The sequence below is a fragment of the Fukomys damarensis genome, unplaced genomic scaffold (genome assembly GCF_012274545.1).
Source record: "Fukomys damarensis isolate Sample0158 unplaced genomic scaffold, DMR_v1.0_HiC HiC_scaffold_36, whole genome shotgun sequence".
NCBI classification, from domain to species: domain Eukaryota; kingdom Metazoa; phylum Chordata; class Mammalia; order Rodentia; family Bathyergidae; genus Fukomys; species Fukomys damarensis.
In genome coordinates this window covers 7,614,388-7,631,952 of record NW_022900948.1, presented here as the reverse complement: position 1 = coordinate 7,631,952, position 17,565 = coordinate 7,614,388, and the positions used below count along the sequence as shown (strand labels likewise).

The window sequence follows — 17,565 nt, the reverse complement described above, 5'->3', positions numbered from 1 at the left end:
AGATAATATGCAGGGTTATGTTTTAGAACAATATAATACAAATCTAATATGTGCCATTAATATAATATTTAAATTATTGTAGATATATTAAGGGTAGGAGAGACAGATGAAATTTATTTTAATAATATGTTTTTATCTGTTATATCCACAATATTAGATTTCAACATAAAGTTGATGCAAAAATTAATGGTAAAATAGTTTAGGTTGCTTTCTCTAAGTACGTAATTGTGATTCATAGTGCATTTTCCATACTTGGCTCACCCTAGTTCTAACTAATCATATTTAGGCAGTTAAAGGTGCAGGTGGCTAGTGGCAACTGTGCCTGGGCATGGCCGTTACGGCCAGCACACAGTACTGTCTAGTTGTGAGATTTAGACAACATCTATTTTTCTGTATCAATTTCTTCATTCATTTATGCTGTCAGCCTGATATTAAATTCTGAATTGTCATGCTGAATTATTTATACTAATATTAATACTAATATAAAATATTTAAACTAATAGAAAATTATGTTACTGTAAAAAAATAGGCCATATAATTTCTTGAAAAAGTTTGTATAATTAAAAATCATGGGATGGCTTGTAACCACTTTGGTATGGTGCACTGAATTCTTTATGGAGGACCATGTAAGCACTAGGTGCCTCTATTCTGCCCTCTAGCCCCTCCACATTTCATAAAGCTAGAATAAAATATCCCAGTACTTTTTTCAATATATTATAAATGCCCTCATTTATGAGGAGGATTCAGTTAACTGTAATCTTTAAAGTAGGAATGAAACATAATTTTGCCTCTAAATATTTATAATATTTTCATAGAAAACATATTTACTTTGCTAGCCACTTTTTTTTCTTTTTTTTATTTTTTTTGCTAGAATACCTTTTCAGTGACCAAGTACTGCTTGATGCTATATCAGTTTGCAAAAATAATTAAATGCTCACTGATCAGGTAGGGCACATTCTTCATAAGGGAGAGAGTAGATGGATGACATGGCAATGCAGAAATTTCTTCTGATTTTAAAAATATATTTAGCTGTATAATGCATAATGTTTTCTTAATGAATTCTGTGGAGCATAGTCCTTTGGAAAGTTAGTAAACCAAGTTGATTAAAAGGATTAAACTTGCAAAACTATTATTTGTTATATAGTTTAACATACTTTAACTTTATCTCAAAGTAGGGAAAACCCTATGTATTAGATATTCTTAGGAATGAAGTTTAGTTTTCACTATTTTCTGTTTCTCTAATATGTATTAATATTCTTTATAAAGTCAAGAGATTTTTATATAGAACTAAAAATGAAAATTTTTCAGGTGACCTTTTAATTATGTGCCTGCTATTGCTTTCACTGATGCTACTTTTCTATTCTGTCAGTTCTTAAAAGTAGAGTATGGATTGTGTTTTTGTTGTAGTCTAACCAGTACTATTTAGATGTCACATTTTATACTGTTTATAAGATTTTTGTGGGAAAGTGGTAGATTAATTTTACATATTTTTCATAAAACTTTATATAGCTATAAGATATATGAGATATATAAAATAGTGCAGTTAAAAGGAATTAGTGTATTGAAAGTATTTTATAAATGTTAAAGTTAAAAGTATGATATGTAAACATGTATTATATATTAACCATAATGTCCTATCAATGGTAAGACTCAAGATCATAAATTGGCATAGGATGTCAACTTTATCTTGATACTGATTTTTTGGTAAAGGTGCAAAACAGGTTTTTGAATGATCTTAGATCTCAATACAATTATTTTTTGCAATTTATTAATTATGATATTTATTTTTACTTTAAACTAAATAAATTATTTCTGTGAGGAATCACCATTCTATATTTTCATTTATCAGTGTTGCCAGAAACAAGCATACTATATATACAAAAATAATACCCCCATTATATATATATATATTTTTTTCTGTGTGTTGGTTAATGTAGATATATTATTGTCATCATCACTGTATTCTTCTGTACAGAGATACTTATTTGTATTATCATAATTATAAATACATTAAAGATCATGATACCCTAAAATATAATCACTTAAAAACAACAAATATTTATTATCTGACAATTTCTGTGGATCATAACACATGGGCATCTTAGATGAAACCTTTGCTTTGAGGTTTCTCAACAAAGCTCCAATCCAGGTACCTAAAAGAGGATGTTACATATCACAGAAAACCCACTGTACTGCTGGCCCTTAGAAGAGATATTGAAAATTCATGTGCAGCAATCTTAGTGACCAAGGTTACCCAAGGAGCAGGTCACCATATTAATAAATGTATGGAAACTAATAGCCACTACTTTGAGCACCTCTTGTAACTGTAGAGGTCAAAGATGTCTCAGTATATTTAGCATTGAAATATTTATACAAGTGTTTCTTTTCCAGAAGTGTGCATACATGTTTGTCTCTATATATGTATATATCTTTATATTTTTAATTTATTTACAAAATATGACAACTTATATGACTACTTTTTTAATAATTCTTTGTCTAGAATGAGATAATATGCATTTACCATAATATAAAATGAACATTTTTTCAAGTTTATTTTGAATATTTGATACGCATCTTTTAAAATGTTAGGAAAAATGTTGTAATATGTACTTGGTTACACAGATATAGTTCATCTTTCTATGATTTTATTAAATATCCATCTGTTGTGAACCTCTGAGAAAACTCACAGGTGACATTGACTGCTAACAAAAATGTGCCATTGTCACTCTTTCTTCACAAAATTGTGGGATCTGAAGCAGATAAACTTTACTTTTGAAGGCTCTACTCTCATCATAAAAATATACACCAAAATATAGCAAAATGTGTCCATATGGATCATGGTATATATGTTGCTGTATGAGTTAAATTAATCTGATGAGTGAAACATTAAGTGCTAATTAACTTGACTTTCCCCATTGTAGAACTAAAATTTTCAGTCTACAACTTTTCCCCTCTTCTGGTGTTTTTTGTTTTGCTTTGTTTTGTTTTGTTTTTTGGGTACTGGGGGTTGAACTCGGGACCTTGCACTTGTGAAGCAGGAGGCGGAACCACTGAGTAAATCCCAGTCCCTCAGTCTACAACTTTCTGAGAAGTAATGGAAGCAATTTGATTTTTGCAACTGTGCCTGAAGCAATAGTGAATCATGGCTTTAAAGATGGGTCTTATTACCTATTTTGTGCCTGGGATACAGTGGTTGGTTCCGGTGGTAGTTCTAGAGGTCAGCCGACTATGCTATGTGCTTTGGCCTTTCTTCTTGGAATTATGAGTCTTTGGGTATATTGTTAACTATTATCTAATAAGCCTCAATTTCTTCATTTTTATAATTGAGGTGTCATGTGTTTACTTTAAGAAACATTGTAGAAAATGTTACAATTTGGGAAAATATTCTGGCATACTGGTGTGGATATAATAGCATCCAGGTCCATGTTTCTAACAGTTCATTCATAGTTATTATTACTATTTTAGTAGCTATCAAGCATTGAACTACCACATAACTACGTACAACATCTCTTTGAGGCCCTATATAATGATTTACATTTTAGGATTTTCCTCCAGTTTTGTATGAATGAAGAGAGACTTCAAGCCAAACTACTTATTAGCCAAGAAAACAGTAAGTCTAGTTTTAATAACGGAAAATAGAACCCAAAACAAAATATCATGTATGTTTCATCTGTCATGACTTGTGGAACTTTACAGACCAACTTTTTCTTGGAATCTAAGTGGTGAATAAGACAAATATGAGATTATTTTGTTGCTACAGTTGCTTCCTGTGATGTGGAGGGATCCGTATTTATCTGATGCCAGTAACTTATCCAGTAATTGAGGAGGATCCTCACATTCTGCATTGGTAAAGAGAACTCATTTATCAGGTGGCCAGATGTAGGCCTAGGGTGAAATACCTTACACAGCTTCCTGGAGCATCTTTGTACGTGGTACTGACTGAGTGCTGTTTTTCTCCATCATTTAGATCTGAAGTTTAAATGAAAAAAATTCTTTTCTACTACAATCAATGTTTAACAAAAACAGGCATTTTGGAAATACTACTATTTATTTGTATGGAATTCTTCATCTTCCTACTACTTACTATATTTTATTTTAAAAATGTCTGTAAATCTAAAGAGGAGAAGAATCTGTTTCCATGGTGGTCCATTGGCATAATTGAGAAGCATAAAATAAAGTGTATAGCTAGCTCAGCTGTCAAAATAGAGCATCCGTTTGTAGCTGGTAATTTTCCCTTACAATAATCCTTTGATAATTTCCCAAGAGGTGACAGATTTGGAAATGCAATTTTCAATTCTGAAGAAGAATCTAAATTTCAACCAGTGTCATGACTGTCAAATGAAAGGCAGGAGAAGAAAATCGTATTTCATTTTCATGATCACCTTAAGTGGGTTCAAAGGAATTTGTGTTAAATGTTTATTTCTTTTATCTGGAAGGAAAAATAAATAACTGTCTGTTGAAATTACAGTCTGCTGATATTTCTCAATGAAATTAATTTCTTGATCATAATTGCTGAAATAAAAGCACTAGAAGGCAGTAAATGATTCTATATATACATATATACAAATCATAATAAAAATTATGATTAGTTTTATAAGTAAGTTTATAATCTAACCTCATCAAGGACAAATAGTTAATGAATTTACTGAAATCCTGACTAGGTTTGAGAGATATGTGCTTCATAGTACTTTCTAAGATCTACTTGTATAAAAAAAAAGTTACTGGTAATTCTGTTGTAGTTTAGGATTTGACTACATAAGTGAATTGTAAGCAGCCCCTTAGAAAACTTAAAGAGATGACAGAGGTAGGCGTGGCATAGATGTAAGCACTACGTACCAGTTTTTCAGAGAATTCTCAGAAAGGTGACGCTCTCTAATGGCCTGGGAATGAAGGAATATTTGGCTTTCCATGGAGTTGGGCAATGGAAAATGAATCTGAGGCAGGTGAAATGTTATAGTGGGTGAAGGAGCGTGATATGCATAGGGAATAATATATCACTACAATATATTATGGCAAATGTAAGACGGGGTACATTAGCACAGACTTGGTAATAGAATGCACTCTATCGATCACAGGCCCTCAGATAATACATATTTAATAAACATAAAAGACCTCCCATATCTTATACTTTTTATTTTTTAATAAATTTTTTGAAGCATAACACTTATTGGTACATTTAGATGCCCACAATGATAACACATCACAGGGAATTTATCAGAGGAGTAGGCATCTATACATAATATATCCTGCCCCTTCCCTTTTTCTATTTCCCCCTCCCCTCCACCCCATCATCCATCCCTATATACAAAAGTTTTGTTTCATTTTTTCTTCTATTTTTACTTGTTTTTCATGTTCCTTTCTTCCTTTTTCCCCTTAGTTCACCTTCCCATTTGAACATTCTCTTCCCATTTCCCCATATCTACTATACATTTTAGTCCTTATCTCCACTTTTGGTTTCTCACACCAGAGAAACAATGTGGTGTTTAAACATATGTATCCACCTTATTTCACTGAAGAATATGGTCTTAAGGTGACATTTAGGTGTAAATGTCTCAAGATCTTCCATCTTCATGGCAGAGTAGCAGTCCATTGTATAAAACAACCACATCTTCTTTATCCATTCATCAGTCGATGCACATTAGAGCTGTTTCCAAGATTTACCTATTACAGACTGTGCTCCTATAAACATGAGTGTGTATGTATCACTGTGGTGTGATGCTTTTAATTTGGGGGGGAAGATACCAAGAAGAGAAATAGCTGACTCAAATGGAACCTCTAGCTTTAGTTCTTTGAGAAATCTCCACACTGATTTCCGCAGTGGTAAACCAGTCTGCGTTCCCACCAACAGTGGAGATGGGTTCCTTTTTTCCCCAAAGTCCTGCCAGCATTTGTTATTGGTTGATTTGTTATTGGTTGAATAGAAGCAGCTATTCTTTCTGGAGTGACATGGTATCTCAGAGTTGTTTTAGTTTGTAACTCTGGAATGACGAGTGATGTTAAACATTTTTTCATATATCTTCTATTTCTACTTCTTCATCTGCAAAGTATCTGTTGATTTCAGATGCCCATTTTCGGATTGCGCCTTTAAATTTGGAGTGTCTGATTATTTTGAGTTCTTTATATATTCCAGATAGTAGTCCTTTGTCTGAGGAAAACCTGACGGACATTTTTTCCCATACTGTGGGTTATCTCTTCACTCTGTTGTTGGTTTCTCTTGCTGTGCAAAAGCTTTTTAATAAAAAGAGATCCCAGTTGTTGATTCTTTGTATAGTTTCTTTGTGATGGTACCAGCAAAAAAACAGACCTGAAGATCAGTGGAACAGATTAGAAGATGCAGAAATAACTCCAGACATACTCAGACACCATATCTTTGACAAAGAAGCCAAACGCTTTCACCAGAAATCAGATAGGATCTTTAATAAATGGTGCTGGAAAAATTGGCTTTCTACATGCTGAAGACTGAAGCTAGACCCATACATTTCACTGTGTACTAAACTGAAATAAAACTAGATTAAAGATCTAAATATTAAAACACAAACTCTGTGCTTTATAAATACCTAATTCATAATTTAATGTATCCATAGGGAATAATAAATAATGATAATGGATTTAGTCACTTTGTTATGTTTCAGAATGAAGAGTGCCCCCAGGGCCTGGGAGATTAGCTCGGTGATAAACTTCTTAGCCCACAAAAGGCCCTATTCAATCCCCAGCATAAAGTAAAATAGCCTTAGAATTAATTATGTGTCATTCAGCGAATGTTTGTATTTATTTAACTAATATTTATTGAAGACCTAGTATATTCCCTAGAAAGTATAAAAGTTTTGGGGATACAACAGACAACAAACAAAAACAGCTGCTTTCTCATGATTTACATATCATACCTGTACTGCGGCAGTCATGAGATATTAATTGCTGTTCATAAAATTTGTTGTATATGAAAAATACAAGGCCAGATAAAAACCAACAAAAAATCTGTCATTCATTCACAAACACATTAAATGAATATTTGTTGAATTATATGTATGTAACAGGCACTAGGCCTACATTGCTGACTACGGAAAGAAGGATAGAGGGGATGAGAGTATATAAATATTGGAATTTATTTAAAGTAACCTGTTAAAGTATTCTATTATATTTAAATTGATCTTACTTTACTTTTTCTCTGTCTGTGAATTTTCATCATCATTCATGAATAGCCCTTTAATCAGCTTAGAAGAATCCTAAGAACTATTTTGTTATTGCTGCTGTTCAGTTGTCAGAATTACCTTGAAACATTTGAAATACTGATGGTTTGCTAGACAAAGATGTATATTGTTTAATCAAAACATATTAATAATATAAACACAATTAGCTCTGGCTATAGTGTAAGTATAACAAGTTAGTATTATTTTATGCTTATGGTAAAAACATTGCTTAGTTTTAATTGTTTCATGAAACCTTCTTTCATTAGTTTAGGTATTTTAAAAAAATGGAGGGATAAAAGTGTGAAGATCTGTTAGACTATATCCAATAATAAATATTGTCTAAGACCCTGTTGCCTTGAAAAGTAGTAATTGCACACATAGGATGGAATTTTTTTAGAAAATCTATCTGCCGTCTTACCACAAGCTCATTTTTTGGGATATAAATTAGTTGAATTTTCATGAAGGACATATGTTATTATTGTTGATAGAAATATTTAATTTAGATTTTAGGTCTATGAAACAATTATCTCAGTATTGCAGTATAGTCATTCACCTATGATGTCAGCATTGTATATTCTCACATAACTTTCCAGATAATCATATCTATATTCATTTTATTTTGAATCAGTGTGAATGTTTAAGGAGTATCTTAAAGCAGATTTGTAGTTAGGCCTATAGTTAATATATATAAAACAACAGTCTTCACATGTATAATTTTTCATCTCATTTTACTTAATAAGCTACCAAATTATATTTCCTACCACCTTTTCATTTATAAGGTGTTCTCAAGTTTCAGTGTGATAAATTAATTATTAAGTAGTTGTCATGAGAAGAAATCAAGATCGGTGTGACATCTGAATAAGAAACCAGTGTGTGGTTGTAGCTGAGCTGTATAAAGAGGTCCTCTAGTTCATTGTTTCCTTGATGGTCATACCTTTGTAGTAATGCAGAGTTGACTTTTTTTTGTTTTTATTTTTTCATTGTTATGTACATGTTTGGAGTACATGCAGTTCAAGTCATCTTGGGAAGTGGATACATTTGTGTAATTCAGCTTGGCTCTTTTATTTTTTAATCCTCTTCCTTTTCCATCCCATCTCTCTCCCTTCTGTACATCTTTCCTCATTTTCACCTTTATAATCTAGAAAGATACAAGAGGATAGATACCTTGCAGATGGAAAGAGGTAGAAGAGAACATGGGTGACGTCTAAGCTGACTCTTTAGAGTAAGTCTTGGTCACAGTGTACACAAGTTATCTGATAAAGAATGGGAGCAGTACTAGTTGAGCCTCGAGCAGCAGGTTGTGGATTTACCTGCTACACTGGAGTAGTAGAGAACCTAGCCTAAATGGCAGGGGCTGTAGAAAGATGTCTAGCATCTGGAGTTAGGGCCCTAGGTGTGGTCAATGAACTGGAAAGCAATGTTGTGCTTTTTAATCATATTAATAAAAGTGACACATTATCTGACCTTATTGAGACAGCACTCTCCTAGGGTCAATCCATTCATTTTCTTATTTAATTCTCACAGCATTCCTCAAAGGTAAGCCATTCTTTTTATGGGTAAGAAAATGAGATAACATCGAATAAAAATAAATGGATGTGCTATTTTATTTTACTTTGGTATTGGGGATTGAATACAGGGTCTTAGTACATTCAACCCATATCTTTCAGCACTGAGTTACACCCGCAACCCCTGGAAGTATTGGTAATATATTTAGAAAGTCTTTTATTCACTGAGTACTTAGTATATAATAGTATTTAACTTATCACGTTTAATTTAGCCATTCAGTCTGAAAGAAATAGGCACCATTGTTATGCCTGCTTACAAACGAAAAAAAATGATGTATAGAGAAGTTAAAGCATATTCCCCAAATAACACAGCTGGGACATAAACCCTGACAATACTAGGTTCCTTTTCTTTTGAAAGATAAAGTCTAATTTTTTCACTTCTTAGCATTTAATGTTTTATTTGGCCAAAACTCTGCACTGAGCATTATGAAAATATGGACCTCGAACAAAACTTCCTTGAGACACTTCCCATGTAATTAGATTAGGGCCCAAATATTATATGAGTAAGAGATAAGACATCTGGAAAAGAGGGACAGTGAGTGAGCCTCAGAGCCTCAGAGCATGTCTAGGACAGCACACAGGCTGTTGTATCCTGTGGAGTTTTAAGTTTACATTTCCATTTCCTTATTAAATCTGACTACTCATACAAAAGTTACTTAGTCTCTTTGAGCTTCTCTTTTTTCAATAATATAATGGGTTTCCCATGAAAGTTTAGTAAATGAATTTCAGTAGCTACTATTTATTAAGGACTTAATTTGGACTAACCACTGGTTTAAGAACTATATGCAGCTTATCCAATTTAATCTTCCAAACAGTACTGTAGGGTAAGTATCATCACTACCATATGATAAAAGGCTTTCTTAAAGAAATTATTCAGGTTGCCGGGAAAGCATCAAACTAGGATTTAAATATTTGTAACATTAAAGAGATCACTGCTTTTGGTACAGTAGTCGAGTGGTCAGAGTGACAGTGCTATGTAAAACCTCTAAGAGTAAGTCTAGCACACAGAGGACTGTAAGTTGTAATTCATACCATGAACTTAGATGCTTTATTTGTGTCTTTACTTTTATACTTAATATTTTTAATGAATATTTACAAACCTAAAACTTGTATATATTTATTGGCTACCTGGTGTGTTTTGATACATGTAGACATTGTATAATGTCTGAAAAAGGTTAAACATGTCTCTTTTCTCCAATACTTATCATTTTTATAGTGAACATTTTCAGAATATTTTGTGGTAGCATTTTGAAAGGTGCAGTACATAATTTCATTTGTATTCAGTATTCTGTACAATAGAACACCAAAACTTCCTGTTCTCATCTAACTGTAACTTAGTACCTCTGATCAAACTTTCCCCATCCCCCAGCTTCCCTGGTTTCTAGTAATTACCGCTGTACTTTAATGAGTTTTACATGAGGGTACATGTATGAGTGAGAGCGTGTAGTACTTATCTTCCTGTGTTTGCCTTATTCCATTTAACTTAATTCCGAGTTCCATCCATGTTGTCACAAATGATAAGATTTAATTATTATAGTGGGATAGTATTCCATTTTTATAGATGCCATATTTTTATGCAGTTATCAGTTGTACACATTGGTTGTTTTGATTTCTTGGCTACTGTGAATAGTGCTGCAGTGCACATATGAGAACAGATACTCTTCCACGTGTTTATTTAATTCTCTTTTCATAATACTTAGTAGGGGATTGTTGAATCATGTTATATTTTTAGTTTTTGAGGAAGCCCCGTACTGTTTTCTACAATAATTGCTAATTTACTTTCCCAGCAATAGTGTGTAAAAGTTCTTTTTTTCTACATCTTTGGTAGCACTTTTATCTGTTAGTCTTTGATGACAGATATCCTTATTAGGATGAGGTAATACCTCTCTGTGGTTTTGATTTGCATTTATCTGGTAATTTGTGATGTTGAGCATTTTTAATAGATGTAGGTCTTTCCTTACCTATGCCTTTGATTAGACACTTTTTTGAAAATGCATTAATTAATAAGAGCAAGAAAGAATAATTCATGTACTTTTATTAGAAGTATCTTCTCTATTTTAAATTATTTCTTTCACCTATTACTTTTACAGAAAAGCATTGAGGAATCATAGTTTTTTTCCTCAGAAACACTCTAATTAAAATTTTTCTTCACATTATTGAGGGTAGACTTGAAGGATTAATTTTCATTAGGTTCAACTGATAATACTAGAAGTAGAATTACTATTAGGGTTTTTAATGCTTGTGACAGTACTATACAGTCTGCATTAGTTAAGTTATAGGGTGATAAGAAAATAATTCAGAAAAACTATGTCTCTTCTCTCCTTAAAAATTTGGGATCCATTTCATTGAATTTGCTAAATGAAGAGAAATATTTAGTTTAATTATTATTCTCAGTAAGATTTTGTGTGTTCTCTGAGCAATGAATATTCAGAATCTAAGATGTCCTACATTGTATGCATTTTAACTACTTCACTTTCTTGCCTTGCATGTTCTTTTGTTGTCTTTCTATTGGGCTAAAAAAGCAGCAAGGAGGTGAGACAAAACGGTCCTGCCCTCCCTTCTTTTCCTTTTCCACCATTGTACAATACTCTCTTTTTATTCTCCAGAAAAACAAAAGCCTCTATTGCTTCAGGAGCACATATGTGCTTGACTCTAGGTGAGACAGAAATTGGAATTGCTTATAGGAGTACTGAGGCTAAATCCTGATGTTAAGAATGATGTCTGAATCTTGGCTCAGTTATTTAACAAATATATGTTAATTGAGCAATTTACTCAATCTCTTTGAGTTTCAATTTTCATGATAAATAGAGAATACACGTTTACCTAATAGTACTTACACTATACTTATCTCATAAATTTAAATGGCAGATCATGAGTATATAGTATTTGAACATAGTAAGTTCAAGATTAATGTTAGCTACCATTATTAGTGTCACCGCATTATTTAATAGGACTTCCGAGAATAAAATCACATCCTCTAGCAATTCCTTGATATTACACTTTGTTCAGGCCAGAAATATTTATGGTTGTGCTTCATTCATTCATTTGAACCCAGAAATTTGTTATCACACCCCTTTAACCTTTGATTTTTTTCTTTTCAAAAAGTTATGAGAGGATTATATCTATTTCATATGACTATTGTGAGCAATAGATTATATTTTAGCAAAGGTCGTCAACTGATGGAGCTGCCATTTTTTAAATTCTGTATTTTTCAAGAGAGAAAATATCTAGAACATTCTAATGATTTAATGTATGCTTTTTCTACTTGTTCTACTGTTGAGTGAGTTAATAATCTAGAGACTGTCTACAGTGGAAAGAATATAATATGAGATGAATTTGTAGAAAGTCAGTGAACTGGGCTGCCAAATATTAATTTTGAATCCAGCAAGTATGATAATGATAACATAGATGAATTTAGGAACCAATTCCCATATTAAATCAAAATGTTATCACAGTAAAATTGCCTGAAGAAGAAAGTACCTGTTATTTAGGTTGAAAAATAATGAGATGAGTGAGCTTTTAATTGAATAGTACAGAACAAAACAAAACAAATACATAACTTGTATAGTTGACCTTTTCTTTGAGCTCTTTTTATTGAGTTTTGTATTTATTCATTGCTTTATTCAGCCATTTAACTTCATATTTGAATGCTTTTCATATGGCAAGTGCCCTGGAGTTCAGACATTTGATAGTTCTTAAGAAGCCTGTAACTTAGTAGGAGAATCAGACATTAAGTAATTATAAATAAAAGCCAAATTTCAACACTGGGAAGTGTTAAAAAAGGGAGTGGTAAGGGAGTGCAGAATAGTAAGCATTCTTGATAGAGGAATTTCACGTGCTAAAGGTTATAGGATGCTTTAAGAAGAGAGTTGCTGGATATGAGATCTAAAAGAGTTTATGTATAGCACAGGATCAGATTCTGTACCAATTCACTCAAAGAATTGTTGTTACCTACCTACTACAATCATATTTCTTTAAATGGTAATTTTGAACAGAAAGTGAAGAGAAACCTACCCTACTAATTTGTATTTTTTTGTTTGAAAAAGTATGTTGATAATTAAAATTGATTTCTTAACTATACTATTTTATTATAGTACAGGCTTTAAATTATACTTATTTTTCTTTCCCATTTGAATTCTGTACTATCTTAGAGGAAAAAAATGTAACCAAGTTATTTGATGAATTTCATAGGAATGAAATGAAGTACAAAGCAGCTAAGCAAGGGGTGTGTATCAGAACACTTGCATTTGCTATGGGACTGCTGAAGTAAGTTATTGTAACTCAGAAATCTTCAAGAGACAGCAGTCTACAGGAAACTAAAGGCAGATGATATTTACGATGACAGTAGCGAGATCTTGCCAGTCATCTGGCTGCAGTTTCAAAAGGTGATTTAAATGTATTTCATGGTTTGCCTGAAACCACTGTTTTGTTTGTAGCTGGGTGTTTCTATTGAACCTGGTACAGTCCCCTACAGACTAACCCAAACTACAGACTCTGGTTAAAATGACAAAGATAGTTTTATAGAGACCATAAATCTGGGTTTCCATTGCACCTTTGGAAATTTGAAGCTGTGTGACTTTGTACAGGTTACTAAATCTATCAAAGTTTCTCAGTTATTCTTCTGTACTTTGTGACTTCATTTACTTCTCACAAAATTATTATGAAAAATACCTAATGTTTGTAAGGTGTTTGCCACAATGTTGGGCACACAAAAGAAATTTAGAAAATTCTGGCTGTCTTATTTTTTATTATTTTAAAATACATATGCACATGGTATAGTGTGACTTCATTTGCATGCTTGGCACAATTTGTTTTTTTTTCCTTCATATTCTAATAGTCTGAATTGTTCTTTCCATGTTTAGTAGGTTACAGAGAATCTTGATAATTGACCATATGCCATTGTATTTAGACAGCAATATTTTGTCTTCCTATTAGTGTGTGTTTCCATCAATGGAGCTATTCAGGAGTGAGTTAAGGAAAAGTATTTGTATTTAATCGGGGTTTTATAAAATCATTATTTTGAAAATATTTTTTTATCTTCCCTTGAAAATAGATATTTTTGTCAACTTTAGATAAATTATCATATATTTATGCATAATTAGTTTCATGATAGCTGAGATTATGTATATTGTAGATATAAATATCACAAACTCCACTTTATAGGTGTCATTAAGTTGTTTTATAGAAAAGCTGTATTTCTTATAGCAGATATTTTCCTTTTCATTTATGAATTCTGATTGTTTATTGTTCCTTATTAGGTGACTCATTCATTAAAGAATAAGTTAAAGATCTCTCTTTTTACATTTCATCATTTGTCTATGGTTATAGTTTCAAAGCACCAAGGATGGGATGAAAAGAGAGAAAGAATTCCTGTTTTGCTTATCCTCCAATTTGTGCACAGAACACAAATATCATAGTAACATTTTTTTCTTGTAGAACATGAATGATCTCTGGTCTATACCCATATTGGGAATGAGATAGGCCAACATCATGATTTAGCAGTTGTACAACATATTCAGCTCTGGATTTGAACCATGGCTTTATTATTTTGTAGTTGTATGAAAATATTATTCATAACAAGAGATTTTAATGCAACATTTTCAACTTCATAGACATGAAACAATGAATTAATACAATAAAAAACTCTAAACTCCTGTTTCTTAGGCCCTCTAATTGTTATTTAGAAAATCTAGTCAGGGACCTCGAAATTTGAACATTTTTATTATCACACAAATTCTGATATCGATGCTTAGTGGAGTATTCTTTAATGTAATTGGAGAAAGTCTTTTTTTTCAATCTGGATCATGGAAGCAATAGGTCTGTTGGTCTATATGACTTGATAATTTTCAGAATAGACGATTCCTATAAATTTATGAAGTATTCTAATTTTTACAACAATCAACTTGGCATATAAGTGTATATATATCCAACTGTAATCAAGGAAGATTGAGAAGTCCTCTTAGTAGGTTGTGAAAAAAAAATCACGGTTTTATGCATTGAAAAACTTTGAAGCTGACTAATGTCAGTTTTAGTGAAAGTTAGGTCATTAAGGTTTATCCAAGTCAGAGTAGAGGAATTTCATATGAATATATTTATGCTTGCAGACTTTTCAGGCTTGATTAAGACATTTCATTTTCTAATTTACAAACATGAAATATAAGACTTTTATTACCAGTGTAGGTTAGCTCCAGATGCTAATGTTCATTTTCTAAGCATCTCATTAAAGTAAGAAATCAGTTCTAAAGATTTTCATTTGGTGGCTTTAATTTCAATACCATCAGTACTAACTGATTCTTGGCCTGTGTACTCCTTTTTCTTTTCCTTCACCTCCAGGTTTCCCCTACAGTTTCTCTCTAGTTACTGTTCCTTGTTTAATCTTTGTTTTTTCTTAACTGCACCGTAAACATTAGCAGGGGGAATTTATTGCTGTCCAAATTAATTGTAATCACAACCCTATGTTTACTGAATAAAAACCAAGTGGACAAATGTGCTTCCTTTCTCTCAAAAAAATTCAATCCTCTTGTATTCTAATTCTACAAATGTTATGACTAGAGTTTTCAGAGTTGAGATGGTTTTCCAGCATAATATTTGCCTTAACCTTAAACTCCAGTTATTTGAAATCTCACATCTGCTGTGTTCCTTTACTTCTCCCCATTCTTCATATTTATGTGTAGATTAGTAGTGATTTTTTAAAAGTTGCAGTATCTGTGACAGGCTAATTTTTTGTTTTTGATGTTGTTTCAAAATGAGTATTTTAAATTTCTTTTTTATAAACCCTTATCAAAAAGGATCCTGACATTTTATTTTACAATCCTTAATAGTAGTTTAAATTTTATTTCATTTTCTGTTTTTAGTTAGTATGAACAAAATTTTAATATTATTCAGTTTCAGTTTGTTTCATAGTTAAGTTCAATTTCAGACATTTATCGTTTGTTAATATAAGAAGCATTAAATATTTGTTAGATATTTAATAAATTGTCTCTAGATAAGTGTTTCTACAAATAAATCCATTGATCTACTTTAGTCTACACTGAATTATGTCTGATGTCATCTATCTTTGCTGTCTTGATATGAATAGTTATAAATTGAAGGCATATTCTGATGAAGTAGTAGATTGCAAGGCAGTGCATTTTTTGAAATGTCACATGGGCATAGACATACACTTGGACATGTTTGTTTCAATCCATTAATTTGAAGCTTTATGACATTTTAATTTATTTATTTATTTGATACTGGGGATCGAACTTGGGTACTTACACTTGCAGGGCAGGCACCAGAACCACTGAGCTAAATCCCCAGCCCTATGACATTTTTCGTTAAATTATGGTTAATGTAGTCATCTACTTTTATTATCTGTGTAAATTCAATGCAAACTTTTTCCAGTTACATGAATATTTAACCTAAATAGTATCAAATGTGTGATACACACATTATAAATATTTTTGAAAACAAATTAAGCAAAGCTATTTGAAATAATTTTCTAGATCTGTTTGCCATACTTTCATGTCTCACTGTAAAATATGGGAGTAAGTATTTTGAAGATCTCACTGTAGTCAGCATCCACAGTAGAAAAAACATAGCACTATGGTCTGTAGTAAGTAAAGAGCATACAATATGTAGTCTGACATTTACTCTCTTTTCATTCATTCACTCACTTTTATTTCTTTATTCAGTTATTTAGTGACTATACAGGGACTTCACACTGAGCTATGTCCTCACCCCAGTCTTCATTTTTAAAAATATATTTTTACTGGTAATGTTAGGTATACATTACAATTACAATCACCATTGGGATCTTGTACCTTTACTGATGTATCTTAGTTCTTATTTTTCCTCTTGCCCCTAGCCTCCATTTATCCACTCCACCCTTCCCTATTTACAATGACTATTTCCCTTTTTTTCTTTTCTCTTACTTTTTCTTCTCTCTTCTTCCGTTTCCCCTACCCCTCATATTTCCCCAATGCCTTTAGAAATTTTATTCTTATTACACAATAGCAGTTACATATTTTGATCCTTATTTACACAGTTAGTATATCAACTAGAGCAACTATACAGTATTTACACATCTGTGTTGTATTAATTTCACGTAAGAGTGTAGCCTCAGTGTGCATTAGCTGTAAATGTCTCTAGTTTCTCATTCTTTATGGCTGAGTAGTACTCCATTTTATGTATTTTTAAAAAACCACATCTTTATCCTATCTCCAGTTGATGGGCAGTTGTGCTGTTTCCAAGTTTTAGCTATTACAAACTGTGCCACTATAAACGTGGATGCACATATATCACTGTGGTATGATTCTTTTAATTCTTTTGAGAACATATGCAGCAGTGGAATACCTGGGTGAAATGGGATTTCCAATCCTAGTTGCGTAAGGTATGTCCACATTGATTTCCACAGTGGTTGCGCCAGTCTGCATTCCCACCAACAATGAATAAGGGTTCCTTTCTCCCCAGCACCCCACCAGCATTTGTTATTGGTTAATTTCTTTATAACAGCTATTTTACTGGGGTGAAATGGAATCTTAGTGTTATTTTTATCTTTATCTCTCTAATGACCAGTGATGTAGAACATCTTTTCATATATTTATTTGCTTTTACTCCTTTGTCTGAGAAATGTCTGTTCATTTCAAATGCCCATTTTGAATCGAGTCTTTGTATTTGGGGGCCTGATTTTTTTTTTTTTTTTAGTTCTTTATATATTATAGATTGTAGACCTTTGTCTAAGGAACAGCTGATAAAACTTTTTCCAACATTGTGGGTTGTCTCTTAACTCTCTTGGTGGTTTCTCTTGCAGTGCAGAAGCTTTTGAATATAAT

At 32.2% G+C, this 17,565-nt stretch overlaps 1 protein-coding gene across 2 annotated transcripts in view; it reads left to right on the top strand.

The window, feature by feature from the left end:
* The window catches only part of Lingo2 (leucine rich repeat and Ig domain containing 2), a 1,157,994-nt gene that overhangs the window by 106,332 nt on the left and 1,034,097 nt on the right, over positions 1–17,565 (top strand). The gene's annotated exons all lie outside the window — the stretch shown is intronic.